Source organism: Magnolia sinica, chromosome 5 (genome assembly GCF_029962835.1).
Source record: "Magnolia sinica isolate HGM2019 chromosome 5, MsV1, whole genome shotgun sequence".
Classification (NCBI taxonomy): domain Eukaryota; kingdom Viridiplantae; phylum Streptophyta; class Magnoliopsida; order Magnoliales; family Magnoliaceae; genus Magnolia; species Magnolia sinica.
Genome location: NC_080577.1, coordinates 76,957,307 through 76,968,681, shown reverse-complemented (window position 1 = coordinate 76,968,681; position 11,375 = coordinate 76,957,307).

Genomic DNA, 11,375 nt, shown 5'->3' with positions numbered 1-11,375 from the left:
AGTACATTGACATTAGGTTTCATTACATTTGTGAATTAGTGGAAGAAAAGTTGATATCTTTGGAATACATTCCGACCGAGACTTAACTTGCTGACATTTTCACTAAATCGCTCGACAAAAGTAGGTTTAATAAATTGAAATTTGATCTTGGTATGTGCATTCGAAATTGATTATTCATGCATATTTGTATCATAGTGTATATATTTGATAGTTTATTAATTTAAATTTCAAATTTTTATGAAAAAATATATATTTTAGTCGGTACATGACCAATCGAGGATGTACTCAACCAGTTGTGGCACGACCGGTTGAGGACATCCCATGACTAGTCGTGTAACGCGCTGGACATTTTAAAAATTGGAGAAAACTTCATCTTCTTCATTTCATCTTTCCTCTCCAACGAGCCGACGGCCGACCAGTCGTACCCACCTTCCTAGATCTTCAAGGTTAGTACGTCATTTACATTTTTCTTGTAGATTCTAGTCAATATTACTTCATCTTCAATCTTGGAGTAATCTATTTTGTCATTCATTGTGATTTTAGAGTTTTCTTTTAAAAAATCTGATATAGCAAAACCCCACTTCACATCTTTTGAAGCTACTTGTTTCTTTGAATCTTCTATTACAAATAGATGCTAGAGGGAAAAAGAAAACTTCCCATGGTCCATCATATTTTAGATCAACTCCTATCACTCGGCGTCATCTTCGGTCACCCGAAGATGATCCCTCACATGTGCGGGATTTGCGTATGCGCAATGTCATTGTTGAAAGACCTATTGATCTTAACCATATTGCTCATTTTATTATCCTTCCCCTACTATAAGTTGTAGGATGGGCTAACATCTTACATTGGAGTGGGCTTGCATACTAGTCTATTGCTTAGGCCATGTTTGCATGTATCTCTGACTTTTCGGCTGAGAATTTAACATTTAAAATTGACGCTAGAGATGGTCCATTTAATATTGACCATCATTTGATTTTAGCTCTAATAGACATACCGGTTAATGACGAGGGTATTCCTATTCATTCTTTAGCTGAGAAACCCTTATAATCAGAAAAATGCATGCTCACTAGAACACTATGCAATATGGATGTGCAATGGACTCAAAAAGGGAATGCGCTCCCCTCAAAGTATTTGTTACCTAGATACAGGGTTTTCCACAAAATCTTTATTTCAAATCTGTATCCATGTTCTGGTAATAAAACAGAACTAACTGCCTTTATGGTTCGAGTTTTGCGCTCTATCATCTCTGGTACTAATGTCTGTATGCCTTCTTTAATATGTCACTCTAACATTAAGTTTCATCTCCATCCAGCTCATAATGATGTTCCATTTGCATATCTTATGACTGTGTTAGCTACTCACATGCTTATTGCTATGCCTATTAGAGAGGCTCCTATTCATCATCTTATTTTTAACAACTCTAATATAAACAAGATGAAATTGGAATTGGCTCCTGGCCGAGTGGATGTGGGTGGTGCTGGAGCTGAGGCTGTGGATGAAGAAGAGGCTGGCGATCTTCCTCTTGATAATATTAATATGGATGATATTTTTGATGAAATTGAATCAGACTCTGGAAATGATCCTGACTATGAGCCATTTGATTTTTATGCTCGTCTTCGTGCTCTAGAGGAAAAGGTAGAGAATATCAATGTTGCCCATGATTTACAGTTTAAATATATGCGCAAGTATCTTAGGCGCTTAAACAAGGGCCTTTATAAACTTGATCCTACCATACCTACTCCTTCTTCAGGATTTGATTAAGTGCTTTACTCTTGGTCTGTAATAACTTTACTTCTACTTTTGTTGGCTTGTGAACTTTTTTTGGTTAACTGACTTTTTTTTAACTAGTTAATGGCTCGTGGACTTTAATTTACTTATTTCTTGACTAGTTAATCTCTTTATTACTCCTGTTTATTATCCTTTTCCATTTTTCTTCCTTTGTCATATTGTGACAAAATGGGGGAGAATTTATTTGGTTTTGCATATGGATTGATATATTGCTATTGATTATAGATAATATGGATTGTGGTAGTAGCATATGGATTGATATATTGCTATTGATTACGGATAATATGGATTGAATATATGTGTGCTATCCAAGGGGAGTAAGTAAGGAAGAATTTGTGCTAGTTAATGACAACTGGTGCATGATTATTTAACCAGGCTGTAACTGGTTCTCTTATATATGATTGGTGCATGATTCCTAATTAAGCATGTTTTTCTTCTCTTATTTTGATTGGAGTGTGTTTTGTCACAAATTTGACAAAGGGGGAGATTGTAAGTGCTATAGTTTTATGCTCCTTTGGTTGTCAAATTTTGTGGTGCCAAAACGTCAATCTATGTCTTGTTTAGCTCATTGGTATATATGTTCAAGACATTGCATATGGGTTTAAGACATGGCATCACCTCTCTAAACACTTTGCTTCAAGTTAAGAACGAAGAACTACTTCAAACCATTTCAAGAAATACAAGTACAAGCTACAACGAAAGAAGTGATCTTGTTCAAAGACTCAAGTTAGTGTACAACTCAAGATGAAGTACAATTCAAGCTCTAGAAGATCTCAAGCTCAATGCTACATCAAGTATAGAGATCTCAACTTCACAATCTTCAATTGTCAACGATCATCTGAAGAAATGAAGTGTCAATGTCCATACATCACATTTAAGGTATGAATGATCTTAGATTGACCTTAGGGTAGGTCATTTTGTATACATAATTCAAGTTAAATCTTTTTATATGTATTTGGTCTATTCTAAGACTAGTCCTGGACCTTGTTCGACTAGTTCTAGAACTGACTCAACCAGTCTAAGAAATTTCAGGACCTTTCGTAAGTTTGTTGCAATTTTTTAGAATTTTTTGGTTGAGCTACGACCAGTCCTAGAGTCTACTCGACCGATCGTAGGAACAGTGACGACTCGATCCAGGACCAGTTATGCATTTACGACTCAATCTACAGCGACTAAACCTAGTGTCACACGACCAGTCGTGAACAGCCTACGACCAGTCATGAAACGGTTTTATCTGATCGCGCTTAAAATTTTAAAAATCCGTTTCTTGTACGACCAGTCGTAGTGTCCTCAAGACCAGTCATAGATGCGATTTCTGCAACTATAAATAGAACACGAATTTCAGAGTTTCATATCTAATTCAAGTAAAATCAAGGCTTCAATCTGAGATAAGTTTGTGTTCATTTTAAGCTACTTCGTGCATATTTAAAATTCTCTTCTGTTAGCTTTATTGATTTGATTTTATTTCTATATTCCAATCTGAATGAAAAAGAGGAATTGTTGTATTCCTTCTTCTTGAAATCAAAATCAAATATAGCTAGCTCATCTGGTTTAATTTAAAAATAATTAGAACTTGGAACCATTTCAAAGTGAGTATTGGACATTGAACTTCTATATTCGAACTTCTACTCCGATTGGTTCTTCCGAGCTACAACAAAAGGAGAAATATAGATATTTTACTTTATTATAAATTTCCTTCTTTTGGTTTTATTTGAGATTAAGCCAGAAAAATCTCAATTTTTTGGTTAACTGAGGAGAGCCAAAAAACTCAGAAGTGGGGTTTTTGGAATTGTGTAAGCCCATTTGAAAGACACAATTGTGAAGGTTTTAGGTGAACCTGAGAAACCTATTTTCATAGTGAACGCTGATATCCCCTGTCTGAGGATATTAGGAGTAGAGTAGCAATCTGTGTGGCTGTTGTTTAACAGTTGGTGAACACACAGGCGAACCACTATAAGTCTTTATGTTTTGTAGATGTGTGATTTATTTTTCCTATCTTTTATCATTCAGTTGTGGGTTGTGTGTGGATGTGAATGTTGTAATATTTATATTTCAAGCATTGTGGGGAATGTTGTAATAGTTTAGAATTTATTTCTTGCTATTTCCTTTATTTCTTTCCAGTTTGAGTTTTTGATATTCAAATTGTTCTAGTAAGGTTGTCCTGCCATAAACCCTTGGTTTTCATAGTGCAAGGTTGTCCTTAGAACAACATTGATATCAATCTCTCTATTAGAGGTTGCTTTACATTTTTGCGTTGTGATTGGCTTAAAGTGCTATCATTCCTTTATTTATTTAAATTCTGCTGTTAACGTTTTAATTTAGCATAGTCCTATCCCCACCCCCCCCCCCCCCCCCAGGACATATAGCTAGGCCTTTTCAGTTCCATCATCTAACCATGCACAGGAGACGATGACGAGCAATAGGGCCTCCTAAATTCACAATCTCATAATTGAAGGAACATACTCAAAATTATTGCAGATCTACTGTAATTTAAGTCACAATAAACCATTAAAAACTAAAAGTATATCTCATAATCAAACTAGAATAAAAAGAGAGTTCAATAAACATGAATCAAAACCATACAAAATCACCCGTCACACTACAAGCTTAACCTCTTAGCCCTAGCTAAGAGGTTTAGCCTATCATAGGCATGATGAAACTAAAAAATCTTAGGAAAATTAAATAGAAAATAAAAAAACAAACTCTCACTGCTACTCCTTATTCTCTCTCTCCATACTGCCTTTGCATGTCCGATACCCTCTCTCTCTTCTCTTCTTTTCTTTATAGCCAAGAGAGGTCGGTGGCTAGGTTTCACACACAAGAGGCGGTGCGTGTTGAAGTCGGTGGAGTTTACGTAGCAATAGCAGACTCTATTTTTGGACAGCGAGAACGCACCAACAGCTTCATTTTGGACTGAGTTTTTGCATAAAAAGGGATCTGATCGGATGATCTGTCCCATTCAGACTCCTTGGTGGTGATCGATTGCCCCATGTGAAGGGTTTGGATGGTTGGGATCATTGGTCTGATTCACGGACGCACGCACCTGCGAACGAAGGGTCGCTGCAATGATCGATGAGCCCCTGATCAGCTCTGGAAGAGAAATCAACTCCGTTCATTGAATTTTTGGCAAAAAACCAGTTGGGAATGAAGAGTTTTGGATTGGTTTTGGTATGGGCTACAGAATATTTTACTCCACCATCCGTCCTACGTTTGAATCCCCATATACATGCAATGTCCAAGAAAAACAAGCTGCTGATCATGGTACAGTTGGTTTTGTCCTCTGAAGGAAATGAACGGTTCGGATCATCCACCTGGATGATGATGGTGGCCCACCTGCACCCGACCGCAAGTCCCTACTCGCTATTACGCGGGCGGGGATTTTAGATTTTTGAAAATAGTTGGGTCAACACATGCTGACCGACTTAGTGTATTTGTTGCACCATGAGTGCACGTGTGCTGTGCACACGTGCACCACTCGGGGTGGGATCCATAGTGATGTTTGGTTAAATCCACACCGTTCATCTACTTCCTCATCTAATTTAAGGGGTTGAGACTAGAATTGAAGCATATCCAAAGATCAAGTAGGCCCTAGATTAGTGTTTTATGAACTGATCAGTCCGTTGAGCCACTTCCACAAGGATCCAATAGCTGAAGTTTGACGTGTACGTGTAAGTGCTATATTTTCTAGCTACTATAATTGTCAAATTTTGTAGTGCCAAAACCTCTTGGAATTTGTGTCTTGTGTAGCTCATCTACAAATTCAAGACTGTGCATCTCATGTACAAGAATAAAGGTCTTTACCTCAAGAACTTCAAATGCAAGATCAAGAGATATACATGTTCAAGTACAACACCATGTGATAGTTCAGTCCTTCAAGCTTCAAAGATTCAAAGTTTCAAAGCTTCATCTAAGGCAAGACAATAGTTTTTACTTTGGTACTCAAAGCTCAAGATGAAGTACAACTCAAGTACCTTAAGCTCAAGCTTCAATGTACTTCAAATTCAAAGTTCAAAAAGTCTCAAGTTCTAGCTTCATCAAATGTCAAGATATTAAGCTTCGTGAACTTCAAAGAACAACTATCAACTGAAACAAAAGAAGATTCAATGTTCATATATTGCTTATAAGTATGAATGACCCTAGATTAACCATAGGTTAGGTCAATTTGAATACATAATTTAATTAGATCACTTTATAAGTGCATAGACTATTTTTCGACTAGTCTTAGATTATGTTCGACTAGTCCTAGTACTGGCTTGACCAGTCCAAGAAATCTTTGACCAGTCCTAAGTTTGTTACTAATTTTCAAGATTTTTTGTTTTACCTCAACCAGTCTTGGAGACTGCTCGACCGGTCGAGTGAACAGTGTTCGACCAGTCCAGCAAACTCAACTCAAAGTCCAACAACTAAATTGGGTCCCACACGACCAGTCGTGGACAGGACTCGACTGGTCATGGAGGCCACTCGACCGGTCGAGCAGGCCCTTCGACCCGGCGTGGAATGGCCTGATCTTATCGTGCCCATATTTTAAAAGTTTATTAGTCCTTCGACCAGTCGAGCTATCCTCTGGGCTAGTCGAAGGAGCAATTTCTGCACTTATAAATAGAGCACAATTCTCAGAGTTTTTCATCCAATTCAAACAAAATCAAGACACCACTTTAAGAGATAAGTTAGTGATATTCTTAAGCTATTTAGTGCTCATTTCATATTCTCTTTAATTAGCTTTGTTTGCATTTAATTTTGTATTCGACATTCCAATCTTATTTTAAGAAGGGATTGAGGTTTTCCCATTTATTGGAATCAAAATCAAATCAAACTAGCCCAACATGATTTAATCTAAAAATCATTTAGAACTTAGAACCATTTCATAAGTTAGTGTGAACATTGAACATCCATGTTGAACTTGTACTCTGAATTGGTTCTGTCAAGCTGCATCAAAGGAGAATATCCAGATAAGTATTTTACTGTTTTGTAAATCAATTATTCTTTTGGTTTCTTTGAGATTGTGCCAGAAAAATCTCTTTCTTCTGATTTGTTTGAGGTGATCCAGAAAACTCAGAGTGTGGGGTTTTTGAATTGTGTAAGCCCACTTAAAAGACACAATTGTGAGGGTTTTAGGTGAACCTAGAAAAACCTATTTCATAGTGAACGCCAATATCCACTGTGTGAGGATACTAGGAGTGGAGTAGTTGTATGGCTATTTTTCTAAACAGTTGGTGTACACACAAGCGAACCACTATAACTTCTGGTCTAGATTAGTTTCTTTCTTTGCTATTTTATTCTTTATTCCTCTATATCGGTTTGAGATTTTGATACACAGACTGTTCCAGGAATCAGGTTGTCCTACCATAAGCCATTGGTTTTTGGTGTAAGGTTATCCTTAGAACAACATCTGTATCAACCTCTTAATACTTGTACATTTGAGGTTGTTATTCATTTATGCATTGTGGAATTGTTGAATTGCTATTTTTATTTATATTTGTTTAAATTTCACATTTAATTTTTAATTTGGCATAGTCCTATTCACCCACCCTAGGTCTCTTAGCTCGGCCTTTTCAAGTGGTATCAGAGCCTAATAACTCGCTTTAATTATTTTCTTTGGATTTATTTCCTGAGCTAATCGATTTGAGTTTTTTAAGATGTGAATTTTTGATAGCCTTTCAGTCACTAGTCCTCCACCATTTGATGGCTCCAATTATGCCTATTGGACAGCCAGAATGAGGATTTTTCTAAAATCTATGGATGAGATCGTGTGGCAAGCCACAGTGACCAATTGGACCCCTCCTACCACTGAAGTGATTGGTACCAATGGATCCGTAACTGTAAATGTAATACCTTATTTTACTTGGACTAGTCTTCAGAAAATTAAAAGTAGTGCCAATGCAAAGGCTCTAAATGCTATTACTTGCACACTATCACTAGATGAATTCAAGAGAATTATATCCTGTGATGCTGCAAAGCAAGCCTGGGATGTTTTGGAAATGACACACGAGGGAACAACAATTGTCAATAAATCTAAAGTCCAAATCCTCACAACCAAATTTGAGGAAATACGTATGGAAGAAAGTGAAACTTTCATGGACTTCTATATAAGATTGAATGACATTGTCAACTCTATCTGGGGTCTCGGTGATAGAATTCTAGAAAGTAAAGTCTGTGCAAAGATACTACGTTCACCGCCTGAATGGTTCAATTCAAAGGTGACTGCGATCCAGGAACTTCATGATACAAATAATATGAGGGTAGAAGAATTAGTTGGCTTATTATAGACCTATGAATTAAACTTTAAAGCTCCTAAAGGTAAGTCCATCACCCTTAAATCTTCTAAAAGTATTTCTCAAGAAAATAGAAATTCTGATTTAGAAAATTCTGAAGATGATATGGCCCTTTTAGCTAAAAAGTTTTATAATATTTTCAAAAGTAAAAAGAGAGTTGATTTGCAAAAACCTAATGAAAAGAAAAAAAATCTAAATCTAAAACATGGAAATCTTTAAAAGACAGTCAATGTTACAACTGCCATGAATATGGGCATCTAGCAAACAAGTGTCCTAAAAAGGACAAACCTAAAAGAAAGGTATGTTGGCTACTTGGGATGAATCTTTCGGCTCTGAAGCCTCTTCTGAGTCAAAAGATTCTGAAGCCGAGTCGGGTAATGAAGTTAAAGCCCTTATGACTCTAGCCAAATTCACTTTTTCAGATAATAATGATTCAATTAGTGAAGAAAATCCGAATAGTAATCATGAAATTGAAGAAGATCTTCAAGGTGCTTATAATGCCTTGTACAAGGAAAGTTGCAAAATTGCCGTAAAACTAAAACTTCAAAAACAAAAATTTTCAAAACTTAAAGAAAATTTGGATAATCTTGTTTTAGAAAAATCTTAAATTTCAGATTGTTTTAAAAAAACTAAGTAAGACTTGGATTTCAAAACCTCTCAAGTTGAAAACTTAAAATCTCAAAATTAAAAGCTAAAACTTGAAGTCTCTTCACTTTTGAGTTTAAAAACACTTAGAGGTATGCTCAAGGTGATCCTAAGTTAGAAAAACTCTTATCCAGATCCAGAAAATGTGACGATCGATCTGGATTGGGCTACGACAAAAGTATTCCTCCCAAACATAAGAATACTCCACCTAAATTTGTGAAAGGGGAGTCTTCAAACTCAAAAGGGAAAAGTCTGAATCAAAACTATTCTAAAAATGCTAAGAATTTTCAAACCTTAAAACCTAAAAGCAATCATATCAACTATAAAAATTAGAATTGTAATCCTTTAGCTGAGGAAATTGTTGATTTACATAAGGAGCTCTTAAAATCTAACTCAGTGGGTCAGTCTTATAACAACTACAAACATAAGAAGACCAACTATACTCCTAAACCAAAGACTGTAATAAAATGGGTCTCTAGGGTTCTTGCTTGGTTGCCAACACCACTTTCAAAGCTTCGAGCTATTCAAAGTGGTACCTAGACAGTGGTTGTTCTAGACATATAACAAGCGACAAGGGTCTGTTCACCAATCTTAATGACATGACTGACGATTCAGTCACATTCGGTGATGGTAGTAACTGCAGAATTGTTGGCCAAGGTACGGTTCAGCTCTTTAACCTCCCTCTATTTGAGAATGTTTTATATGTAGAAGGGTTAAAACATAATTTATTAAGCATCTCTCAAATATGCGACAATAATCATAGTATAAAATTTACTAACCAAGGTTGTGAAATCCTAAATAAAAATAGTTCTGTAATATTAACTGGTCGCAGAACTTCTGAAAACTGCTACATTGTGAGTGATTCAAGCTCATCTAATCTATCGTGTTACATGGTCCATACTGATGAAACTACGTTATGACATAAACGCCTTGGACATGTACACTATGACAACTTGTATAGATTGAGCAAAAGAGAGTTGGTATGAGGTCTACCTAAATTATAGAAAGTAGATAAAATATGTGGTGAATGTCAGATTAGCAAACAAACTAGGAGTACTCACAAAAAGGTGAACTCCAATGCCACATCTAAACCTCTCGAACTTCTCCACATGGATCTCATTGGACCAACTAGAACGGAGAGTCGAGGTGGCAAGAAGTACATTCTGGTAATCGTTGATGACTTTACCAGATATACATGGGTAGTCTCGATGAAGTAAAAAGGGTACTTAAATGTATCCAAACGGAAAAAGGATCTCAAGTCTGTAAGATCCGTAGTGATCATGGATCAAAATTTGAGAATAGCAGTTTTGAAAAATTTTACAGTGATCAGGGAATATCACATAAATTCTCTATGCCCAAAACACCACAACAAAATGGTATAGTAGAAAGAAAAAATAGAGTGCTTCAAGAAATGACAAATGTAATGTTAAATAGTATGAAGCTCCCTAAAAATCTTTAGGCCGAAGGTGTAAATACTGCTTGTTATATAATTAACCGCATTTACACTAGAAAAGATGGTAAAACAGCTTATGAAATGTGGTTTGATAAGAAGCCTACTGTCAAATACTTTCATGTTTTTGGCAGCAAGTGCTACATTTTACGTGACAAAGGAAATTTGGGTATGTTTGACACTAAAAGTGATGAAGGAATATTTTTAGGGTATGCTCTGAATAGTCGAGCGTATCGAGTTCTTAACAAGAGGATTAGTGTAATTCAAGAGTCCATTAATGTGGCTATTGATGATCACTTGAATACACATGTCTCAAGTTCAGAAAATGATAAAATTCTTCCAATTGATGAACCAAATACTTTATCAAGTCAAAATAACTCTGAACTGAAGACTGTTAAAGACCATCCAACTAATCAGATTCTTAGAAACCCTCTCATTGGTGTGAGCACTTGTAAACAACTTAAAGATGTGTAATTATGTGTGCTTTACATCTTAGATAGAACTGGCTAACGTAAAAGAAGCTCTTATTGACGAAAAATGGATTGTTGCGATTCAAGAAGAGCTCAATCAATTTGTTAAAAATGATATTTGGTACTTAGTTCCAAGACCAAAAGATAAACACATTATCGGAACAAAATGAATTTTTAAAAATAAGTCTGATAAACTTGCTAATATTATTAGAAATAAGGCTAGGCTAGGCTGGTTGTACAAGAGTACACTCAAATTGAAGGCATCGATTATGATGAGACCTTTACCCCAATAGCTCATCTTGAATCAATCATACTATTTATATCCATTGCATGCTTTAGAAAGTTCAAAATATACCAAATGGATGTAAAGAGTGCATTCTTAAATGACGATTTGTATGAAGAAGTGTATGTTGAACAACTAATGGATTTTGAAGACCCTAAGAATGCTAATCATGTCTACCGCTTGAAAAAGACACTCTACGATTTGAAACAAGCTCCCAGGGCATGGTACGAAAAGTTAACTAAGTTTCTACTAAGTCATAACTTTATAATGGGAAGTGTTAATAAGACATTGTTTGTAAAGAAACATAATGATCACATTTTAATAGTGCAAATTTATATTTATGATATTATTTATGGATCTACCTGTGCTAACATGACCATTGAGTTTGCAGATCTTATGAAGTCTAAGTTCGAAATGAGTATGGTTGGAGAATTGAATTATTTCCTAGGGTTGTATGTAAAACA